Source organism: Panthera leo, chromosome B4, assembly GCF_018350215.1.
Source record: "Panthera leo isolate Ple1 chromosome B4, P.leo_Ple1_pat1.1, whole genome shotgun sequence".
Classification (NCBI taxonomy): Eukaryota; Metazoa; Chordata; class Mammalia; order Carnivora; family Felidae; genus Panthera; species Panthera leo.
The window spans coordinates 63,878,387-63,889,314 of record NC_056685.1 but is presented as its reverse complement, the minus strand read 5'-3'; the positions used below and the strand labels follow the sequence as shown (position 1 = coordinate 63,889,314).

Sequence of the window (10,928 nt, the reverse complement as noted above, 5' to 3'; positions counted from 1 at the left end):
ATTCTTACCTCAACAGATAGCCTATTATATCTCAGTCTTTATTCCTGTTTCAATCCAGGCTTCTCACTGCCAACTCACATACCTCACATATGCCATAATATGGGCTGTGGGAGGAAAAACATGATATAATCTTGACCTTATGAAGCTTGGAATTTTAGAGGAAGCGAGACATATAGATAGGAAGCTATTATAAATCAGTACAAGGAATTGTTTTGAAAAGGAGAATTAATGATAAAAAAAATGGAAGCTCCCATCACAAGCCATGAGCACTGAAAGTTTTTAAACTGAAAAGACAGGAAGCATAAAGAAGACAAGGAAATTTGACAAACTATAGATATTTACATTTGAAGAATCTCCAAATTAAAAGACAAACTAAAAACAAAAATTTAAACAACATGACAAAACTAAATATCCCTACATAGAAAACTGAGTATTAGAAAGTTTTTAGGCTCCTCAAAGAAAGATTGACAGTTCTACAGCCATGAAAACAGGATAACCCTCTTAAATCAATTTGCTTTTGTGAACATGAAAACCAACCAATCAGAGACAGCCCAATATTCCTGAAAGCCAGCTAGTCAGCAAGGTGTTGGGGAGGAAAATTTTTTCTCTATCATTCAAGATTCATCCGGCTGGTCTAAGAATTAAATTGTCATGAGAGACATTAACAGAATTAAAAAAAAAAAAAAACCCACAAAGTTTAATTAGGTGCACACGGAGGTCCAATGATAAAATTGAGACACAAAGAAATGACCAAGACAGGCAGTTTTTGAGGAATTGATAAGATGAGAAAAACTGGGAGCTTCAATTAATAAGGAATTCTAAACAGAATTTGGGCTGAGATAGTAAATTAGTAGAAGTAACAAGGTTTGTCTATATAGGCTTCTTCAACACTGAATTCCCATCTCTGGTGATAAGGATACTTCTCTCAGTCTTCAGGTAAAGGGTTGGGGAGGTATCCTTCACATGGGAGATTTATTTCCTGCATTCAGGGAGAAAAGGGGTCAAGATGCCTTTCTTGCACTGGCTGCTTTTCAAATAATTCAAAATAATCATTATGCCCTTGTGCCATATTTTGGGGTGGTTTGCCCTGGGGCCCCACAAAGGCTTGCCAGAATAACCCACTCTCTTCTTTGTAACTAGGACAAGCCACATATCTAGGGGCTGATGTAAACTTACTCTTGCCTCTATAATCAAGACAACCACGAGACAAGTGCTTCCCATGAACCTCATAAGACAATTTGCTTTCTTCAAGGATACTGTGCCTGAATCAGTACAATATTCCCCTATTTAAGTAAGTCATAAATTTCTCTACAGATATTAAGTAGTAGTCCCCACCTTTGATGGAGGGAGGTATAACTATGCAAAAATGCCATTAAATGTGCAAATGATATGAGACAGTAATTCATAAAGGAGGAAACCCAAGTGCCATCCCCCAGTTCAAACTTACAGGTAATCACAGAAATTCTAAAAAAAACATTATACTTTTTTTCCCCCCAAAAGATTAATGTTGGTAAGGGTTTACTGAAATAAACACATTTTTTAAAGTAATTTCTACACCCAATATGGGGCTCAAACTCACGACCTCGAGATCAAGAGTCAGATGCTCCACTGACTGAGCCAGCCATGCACCCCCACAATAAATTTAAAGCCTTGAAAATCTTTATTTTACTCTAACTCAGGAGTCTTATTTTTATCCCATCTTCCTCCAGAGAAAGAAAGAGAAAGGGAAAGAGAAGGGGAGAGGAAGAGGATGGGGGGGAGGGTAGGGAGGAGAGAAGGATAAAGGAGGAAAAATGGGAGGATGGGGAGAAGGACAGAAAGGAGAAGAAGAAAGTTGATGAAGAAAAAACATGATTTATGAACAAATCTTTGCTGTGATAATAGACATATGAAAGATGTCTTTCATGGTCATTTGACCATGTTTTGATGGTCAAATTTATACAGTTACATGGATGAGTAAGCCAAGAATAGTCTTATATTCTTTTCTTTTTTTGTTGTTGTTTTGTTTTGTTTTGAGAGAGAGAAAGAGAGAGATCTCATACAAGTGTGAGCAGGGGAGGGGAAGACCGTGAGGGAGAGAGAGAATCCCAAGCAGGCTCTGCACTGACAGCATGGAGCCCAAAGTGGGGCTCAATTTAACAAAGGAACCATAAGATCATGACCTGAGCCAAAATCAAGACTCAGACACTTAACCAACTGAGTAACCCAGGTGCCCCTAAACCTTTCTTAATTCTTCCATGCAGTCTATAAATGAATTTTTAAAATCCAATCTTCTTTTAACAACTAAGGCATCAAATCATCTACCTTTACTTTATGAAATTAGTTACATAAAAATCTGTGGGAAACCAATCAGCCATTCACTGGGTTAGGAGATCATAGGGAACCCATTGCAAAGCAGAACACTGCTTTCTGGCTGTGCTGAAAACAGCACACCAGGCTTCACTTACCTAGTTAATGTATACATAGGGGGAACACCACTCTTCACTTATTTAGTTAATGTATGTATATCTAGGGGTTAGGTCCCGTCAGTGCTCATAAATTTCTTAGATCATGTTATCACATGGAATATCTTACTCTGTTTTCTACAACTGCTCTTTTGAATTCTTGGGAAAGCCTTAACGTTATTTTTCTGCATGTTTTCAATATGTTCCTACTGACATGTAGCACACTGATGTATTGCATATTGTTTACCTAAACATATGCTTAATAAATACAGGAGCTTGAGAGCAATTCAGGGAGACTTCCCTTGGCCTCCCTCTCATCTCTCTTGACTTGCATAGTCTTGAGTAATTCTTTCTGCAGCCGAAGACTTTAAAGAACAAAGCCAAAAGCCGAACCCACAAAAATCTACCATCCTAGTTTAGGCTGTATTTACTTCCTACTCTTTTTTTGTCTTCTTTTGGATTAATTTTATTATTTTTCCTACTAGTTTGGGAGTTATATATTCTATTTGTTTTGGGGATGTGGTTTTTGTTTTCGTTTTTTGTTATTGATTACCCTATACATTGCAATGTGATCATTTAAATTACAATGTCTGGGGGCGCCTGGGTGGCTCAGTCGGTTAAGCGGCCGACTTCAGCTCGGGTCACGATCTCGCGGTCTGTGAGTTCGAGCCCCGCGTCGGGCTCTGGGCTGATGGCTCAGAGCCTGGAGCCTGCTTCGGATTCTGTGTCTCCCTCTCTCTCTGCCCCTCCCCCGTTCATGCTCTGTCTCTCTCTGTCTCAAAAATAAATAAAACGTTAAAAAAAAATTTTTTTTAAATTACAATGTCTGAGGTTAATAAATATCTTTATCTCCTCCAGAAGATGGACCTGACATATATTACTTTGGATTTTTTTATTTTAAATATACATATCATTAAATGTCATCATTGTTTTATAGTTGATATTTGTTTAGATTTATTCAAACATTGGGGCACCTGGGTGGCTCAGTCAGTTGAGCACCCGACTTCAGCTTAGGTCATGATCTCGCGGTTCATGAGTTCAAGCCCCGCTTCGGACTCTGTGCTGACAGCTCACACCCTGGCGCCTGCTTCGGATTCTGTATCTCCCTCTCTCTCTGCGCCTCCCCCACTTGTGCTCTGTCTCTGTCTCTCTCAAAAGATAAGCATTAAAAATATTTTTAAAAAAATGTATTCAAACATTTACTACTTTTTTTTTTTTTTTTTTTTTTACCTTTGTTTCTTCTTGAACTTAGACTTTTCATCTGGGATCAATTTCCTCCTACCTAACCTTTTCCTATTTTAGAGACTCAGTTTTGTCTGAAAATTATTTTATTATGCCTGCATTGTCTCTTTTTTTTTTAATTGTTTTAATACTTATTTTTTTTGAGAGAGAGACAGAGTACAAGCAGGGGAGGGCCAGAGAAGAGAGGGAGACACAGAATCTCAAGGGGGCTGCAAGCTCTGAGCTGTCAGCACCGAGCCCAGTGTGGGGCTCGAACTCCCAAACTGGGAGATCATGACCTGAACCGAAGTCTGACCTTAACCAACTGAGCCACCCAGGCACCCCTAAAAAAAAAGATTTCTGAATGGAAATGATAATATGTTGAGCCAAATGATTATAAAAATATCACAGATGGTAAACGCAGAATGCAGCTAAATAATAGAAATTTATAAATTTAAAAAGCTTGTAAACTGGGAGAAACATAGCAAGACCTGTTTGTTTGGATTCTTCTCCTTGTCTCTTTGTCCTTGGAGTAAGGGCACTCCTTTCCTTCAGCATAGGGAAAGCTCCTCTCATATGATGGTTTTATGACCTTTGTAGGGGAAGAGGACAGAGGAAAGGTCAAAGTGACCTTTCTGTTTCTGTTTTCTCAAACTCCTTTAGTTCAAAATATTCAATATGCCAACGTGTCATATTTATAGGTAGCATGTCCTAAACCCCAAAATGAGAAAAACACAAAAATAAATCCAACTTAAAAGGAAGTTATTTTAAAAGAATACACAAGTCTGGCAAGAATGATAAGAGAGAAATGTGAACAGACACTTTACCAAAGAAGTTATATGAATGGCAAATAAGAACATCACTTAATCATTGGGAAATGCAAAATAAAACCATGAAATACCACTTCACACCCGCTAGAGTGATTCAAATTAAAAAGACTAATAATATCAGGTGTTAGTGACAATGTGGAGCATTTGGAACTTTAATTCATTGCTGGTATGAATCTCAAAAGTATTATGCTGGATGGAAAGAGTCCAACACAAGTGATTATACTGTATGATTCCACTTACATAAAATCCCAGGAAAGGCAAGCTATATAGTGACAGAAAGCAGATCCACAGTTGCCAGAGACCAGAGTAGGACAGATTGATTGAATGAGCACCTGGCTGGCTGTCAGTAGAGCATGCAAGTCTTGACTCAGGGTTGTGAGTTTAAGCTGCAAACTGGGTGTAGAGATTACTAAAAAAGAGAGAGAGAGAAACTAGAAATAAGAGCTTAAGGAAACATGTGGAACAAACGTAGGTGAGTATAAGTTGGTGTGCAGTAAAGCTTAGGTCTTAGTGTTACAGGAGGGTGGGAGAGACGCTGGTCCTTGTCTCATGGAGTTGAAGAATGAGTCTCTCAGACAGGAGAGAGTGAGCAAAGCAATAGAGTTTGTTGAGTGAAAGTACAAAGCTCTGAAGAGTGAGAAGGGTCCCCGACTGGGTTGCTGCCAAATGTTTTTCTCTCTTTTTATTGGTACCTTATCAGGAACTGGACAACAGTTTGTGAGACTATTCATGGCACCTAGCATGGGCAGGTCTGGAATGCATTTATCCTTTTTTTCCAAAACCCGCCCACAGCTATAGCCTCCCACCAGCATGGTAGACACTGTGAGGAGTAGGAGGGCTGAGGGCCCCTAAGGTGAGCCTTGAACTCTAGGGCGTGGCCCAGGTGGAGCCACTGCAGCTGCAATCAGCCTCGGGGAGGGTCCCTTATCTATCCCTGCCTACTGCTGAGGTCTCGCTGATGACACAATGATGGGATAATCTACTGCAGTTGTTTTCAATTTTCTTTATTTTAAAGCTTATTTTTATTTATTTTGAGAGAGTGAGAGAGCGAGCAGGGAGAGGCAGAGAGAGAGGGAGATAGAATCCCAAACAGGTCCCAAGCTGTCAGCACAGAGCCTGATTTGAGGCTCGAACTCACAAACCATGAGATCATGACCTGTGCCCATGTAAAGAGTCCTTCACTCAACCCCAAGTGAGCCACCCAGGCTCCCCAGTAGTTTTCAATTTTCAAGTTACAACCCATTGGTCAATTCACAAAACCATAACCATATGGTGGTGGGTTTTGACCAGAATTTTTAAAAAACGAAGTGGAATCAAATGGACTAGAATATAACAGAAAAGAGTAGACTATGAAATACCAGAATTCATTGCAAGATTGTCTTGCCATTACCTTGTGAAACTTTTCTTTCAATTATATATGCACCTATGTCTATATTGGGTGGTGATACAAAATTGAACTTTAACTATGGGTTTCCAACAAAGTTGAAAAAATGTTGACACACACACACACACACACACACACACACACCCCACATTGACTTAGGAATTAATGTAGGAAGGGGTCTTGACAACACTGATCCTAAAAAGAACAAAAACATACTGAGGATATGATCAATCTGTATATTTCACAAAGGAAACAATAACAAAGGTAAAGTCATGCAGACAATGAGAGGAAAAGCTGAGATGAAACATTAAACTGCAAAACCATTAGCAATTATTGGTGTCCTATGTAGGGGTTGCTTAAATAATAGGGAGACTTCATAAATGATCACCCACATGAGGTCACCACTGAGAGTGAAAGCAGAAACCAAGACAACAGGTCAAACGGGGATCCTGCCAGGCAATTGAGGATATACTTAAAAACACATACTCACCAATTAACAGTTATTTTTTAAGTATGAAGAATGAATGAGTGTTAAGATTGACTGTCTAACTACAATGTTTCATCACCACCACTGAGTTATTAAGGGCTTTTTCAGTGTCTGCCTTCATTACCACAGCTTCGCCTGACTCTGTCTGCCTCCACTAAACCTATCCTTGTCACAATTTGGATGACTCATCTAGTTTAAAGTTTAAACTACTAATCTGATTGTGCCACTGTGATATTGTGATTTATTAAAGAAATATCTATTTCTTTCTGTCTACTGTTCCTGCAAAACCCTTGCAATTTTCAGTATTAAGAGTTTTAGGGGCATCTTTTGTGTACAGTATTGATTTGGGTTCCCAGTTCCTGAAATAGCTCCAGGGTAAGGAAGAAGAAATGGGTGCCATTTGTTATTCATGTAACAATCCCCTTTCAGCCACACCTGAGTTCACGTTAATGAGACTTTTGGAGTGCATCTAAGAAGGGGGCTGATTGCCAGTGGAACAAACTCTGTGATTAGAGGGTTGGCACTTTCAGTCTCTCCTCACTAACCCCCATCTCCGGGGAGGAGGGAGGGGTTGAAGGTCAAATCAGTCCCCAACGACCAAGGATTTAAGCAGTCCTGTCTGTGTGATGAAGCCCGGGCCGCAGGGGTATGTGAGGGTGCTGAGAGTGGTCCTCCTAGAGAAGACACAGAAGCTAGGTGTACTTCCCCACCTTCCCCACATGCCCCGCCCCATGTAGCCCTTCATCTGGCTGTTCATCCATATCCTTTAATGCCCTCTGCAATAAACTGAGCAAATTTGAAGATCTAATTGGCTTTATTCAATACGTGAATTGGACAGCATCCTTCCTAGCAAATAGATAGGCTTTCTGAGGAATTGTACCAAACACAAGGTTTTTCTAGGCAAAAAGCAGGGGAGCAGGGAAGTTATTAGCAAAAGAAAAGGAAGGTTGTTTTAGGGCTTCTGTGTTTTGGGGGGAAGGGAATACAGGGACTTATGGAGATTATCTCACAGGTGCTGATCAGGACATTTCAGATCAACTGCTTAAAGGTCACATTTATTTCTGGGAGAGGTTCAAACTGCAGTTAAGTTTTGCTGTGCTGGGGGCAAGTGACTACATTTGGGGCTCACTGTTTCTTTCTTCTTTTTTTATGAGATTTTCTTTCTTTCTTTCTTTCTTTCTTTCTTTCTTTCTTTCTTTCTTTCTTTCGAGAGCAAGCAGGGGAGAGTGGCAGAGGGCTTAAGCAGACTCTATTCTGAGTGGAGCCTACTGCTGGGCTCCATCCCATGACCTGAGCTGAAATCAAGAGCCGGATGCTCAACTGACTGAGCCACCCAGGTGCCCCAGGGACTGTTGTTAACTCTTTTCCTAAGTTCTATGAGCTGCTCTAGCAAATTAATTAGAGGAGGGGGTGAACCTCTACGTTATAGGCTGTTGGTCAGAAGCACAAGTGACAACCTAGGTTTGTGATTGGAGTCTGAGGTAGAAATGAGGGGACAGTCTAATGGAACTGAGCCCTTAACCTGTGGGACCTGGTGCTATCTCCAGGTAGAAAGTGTCAGAATTGAGTTAAATTGCTGGACACCCAGTGGGTGTCATAGAATTGCATGATGTGTAGAAAACCCATATATGGCATCGTGAGTGTTGTGGAGTGTTCTTGGTGTGGGACACAAAGGCAGAAAGAAATGACAGATAAAATAAATTTCCTGAAAACCTGCAGCCCACTGACAAATACTTGAGGCTGGCAGAGTAAAACATTTCTCCAGGAATTCCCCAAAGCTTATGCTTTGCTAGAGGGAAAAACAACCTTAGCTTGACAATAGCTAGGCCTCCAGTATCCTGTGAGTCTTCTTTAGCATATGAAAATCTGATTGGAAGCTTGCCTTGAACTTTACATCCCCCAACTCCCAAGTTTATAACCAGTGTCTCTTCATGGTCCCAGGGCAGCTCTTTCTGCCCACGGGTCCTGTCCCCATGCTTTAATAAAATCACCTTTTTGCACCAAAGATGTCTTCAAGAATTCCTTGACTGTTGGCTCTGGATCCCCCCCCCCCCAATCACTCCAAAACCTCATAATTCTGAGTACTGGAGTGGTCTGAATATTCGGAGGTTAGTGTGTATAATATAAATGAAGACATTAGTTTTCCTTTACAACCAGACACAGCTTTAAACTTTTTCATCACAAACTGGAAAAAAAGATTTGAAGCTCCATAGCATCATATACAATGGAAGGCTCTTCATAAACTCTCCAGCCTCTCAGGTAGCTGATACTCTTTTGGAACACTCTTCCAACTTTTTCTTACCCATCCTTCAAAATTCATTCTAGCTTATCTTTTCCTAGAAGCCTTCCTCAGAGTCCCAAGATAGACTAAGAGCAGAGGTGCCGGAAATTCTGGGTAAGGGAGCTTTAGCATGGCAGTCTGTTTGGATGGGTTGAATACCTAAGGGATTTATTTTGAAATACCATTTGTAAAAGACGGGCACTTTGGGAAGAGGGAAAATATCCTCCCAAGACTGTTCGGTTCTTGTGACTGGTCAAATAATTAAACTGACACAAAACAGGTTAACGGTGAAAAAAGCAAATTTAGCTAATTCATGCAAAGGTCTCATAGATATGGGACTTAAGAAATGACCAAGGCAGGCAGCATTTATACTTTTTATACACAAAAATAAATATGTGAGGAATCGATAAGACAAAGAAACATAGGTTTGAATCTATCCAGAGGCTTTTTTTTTTTTTTTTTTTATGTCCTTGGCCCTGAATTCCTGTCTCTGATAAGGATGCACATTTCTACCTCTTGGTTCAGGGAGTATACCCTTCACATTGGAGGTTTATTTCTTGCTTTCTGGAGACAAAGGAGGGTGTTCTTGCATTGGCTGTTTTTATTCTTTTATTTTTATTTTTATTTATTCATTTTGAGAGAGAGAGAAAGGGGGAGCAGGGGAGGTTGAGAGGGAGAGGGAGACAGAGAATCTTAAGAAGGCTCCACACCTCATGTGTCTTGATCTTACGATCCTGGAATCATGACCTGAGCCAAAATCACAAATAACCAATATGCCAATGTGCCTGCCCCAAGACCCAACAACATACTTTTTGCCTTAGGAGGAATAGTATACTTTTCAAAAAAATAAGCATTAAAAAGAAAATCACAGGCCCAAAATGGCATCATTGAGGTTAAGGCCCCAAGTCAGTAGAGCAAGATTTAATACCTAACCTACCTACAGTTCCAACTCTCCAGGAATGTAATCTTTAGCCAGTCAATGTGGAATTTACTGGTCAATACTAGAAAATTTATTTATTTAAGTTTATTTATTTATTTTGAGAGAGAGAGAGAGAGCATGAGCAGGGGAAGGGCAGAGAGGACAGAGAGAATCCCAAGCAGGCTCTGCACTGTCAGTGTGGAGCCTGACATGGGGCTTGATCTCACGAACCATAAGATCATGATCTGAGCCGAAATCAAGAGTCAGACGCTTAACTGACTGAGCCACCCAGGTGCCCTAATACTAGGAAATTTATTGATATATCCCTTCTACACTGTCACGAGTATACTATTGTCACCGGCTAGATCCCAAGACCTGACTTTTACTGTACAGCTATTTGTGTACTCACCGACCTTTGTCCCACATTTTTCCTTAAGCTCTTCCTTCCAATTTATTTCTTAACTAAGGCAAATGGAAAGCAAACGCACCCCTTCCACAATGGTGACAGCCCTGGCAAGACTTCCAGAGGCCCAGACCACCCAGATCAGTTTGAGCATAACCCTGACTCACAACTGTGCTGATGGACTATGCAGTGACCTCTAGAATGACCGACAATTACCTTTACCTCATTATAATACTAAAATCTCTGCCCAAAGAGGGCACAAGCCTCATTTACATAACATACAATGTATGTGTAGGCATGTTTCCTTAAAGCACATGCACAACCTTATGCCCCTTGATATATATAAGAACCCCCTTTTTAAATATTTATCCTAACCCTAAATAAAAGGAACCCATCCACCGTTGCTTGGAGAGCCACAGTTTTAGAAGTTATTCTCTGTGATCTCCTTATTTGCTGCAAATAAACTTTACTTTGTGCAACAACTCAGCCTGGTGTAGTTTCTATCTGTGACTCACCAAGGAATGAACTCATATTGGTTTGGTCACTCTATGAAGACGAACACACACAAGATGTGTCTCTCCACAATGTCAGCTTTATTTAATTGCCGGAGTCCAGCTCCAGCAAGTCCAGGGGTTCCCGAAGGATGAACGGTGTCGGCGAAAAAGTGAAAATAAAACAAAACTAAAATAAAACAACTAAAATAAAAAATAAAAATGGACACAGACAACAGCAGTGTGTTGAACTGGCCGATTATTGCAGCAAACGTGGCATTATATTTGCTAGTGATTTCCTTGTAGCATACGTCATCTATGTTTTCTGGCATTACCCAATTGTAAAATTGTTCCTTTGTGTAATCACCCAATAAGGAATAATGTGGTTGTTTTTTTGTAACGTTCCCTCCTGCCCTTTGCTTATTGATTAATTTCTTTCATTGTTTTTATTATGTATCTACGTTTATC

The 10,928-nt window shown here is 40.3% G+C and overlaps 1 long non-coding RNA gene across 1 annotated transcript in view; it reads right to left on the bottom strand.

Annotated features, from left to right (window-relative positions):
• Positions 1 to 4,164: 4,164 nt before the first annotated feature.
• The window catches only part of LOC122224412, a 47,503-nt gene continuing 40,739 nt past the window's right edge, over positions 4,165 to 10,928 (bottom strand). Inside the window, exon 4 of the long non-coding RNA XR_006204770.1 lies at positions 4,165 to 4,257. This is a non-coding gene — a long non-coding RNA (uncharacterized LOC122224412). The remainder of the gene's footprint in view (positions 4,258 to 10,928) is intronic.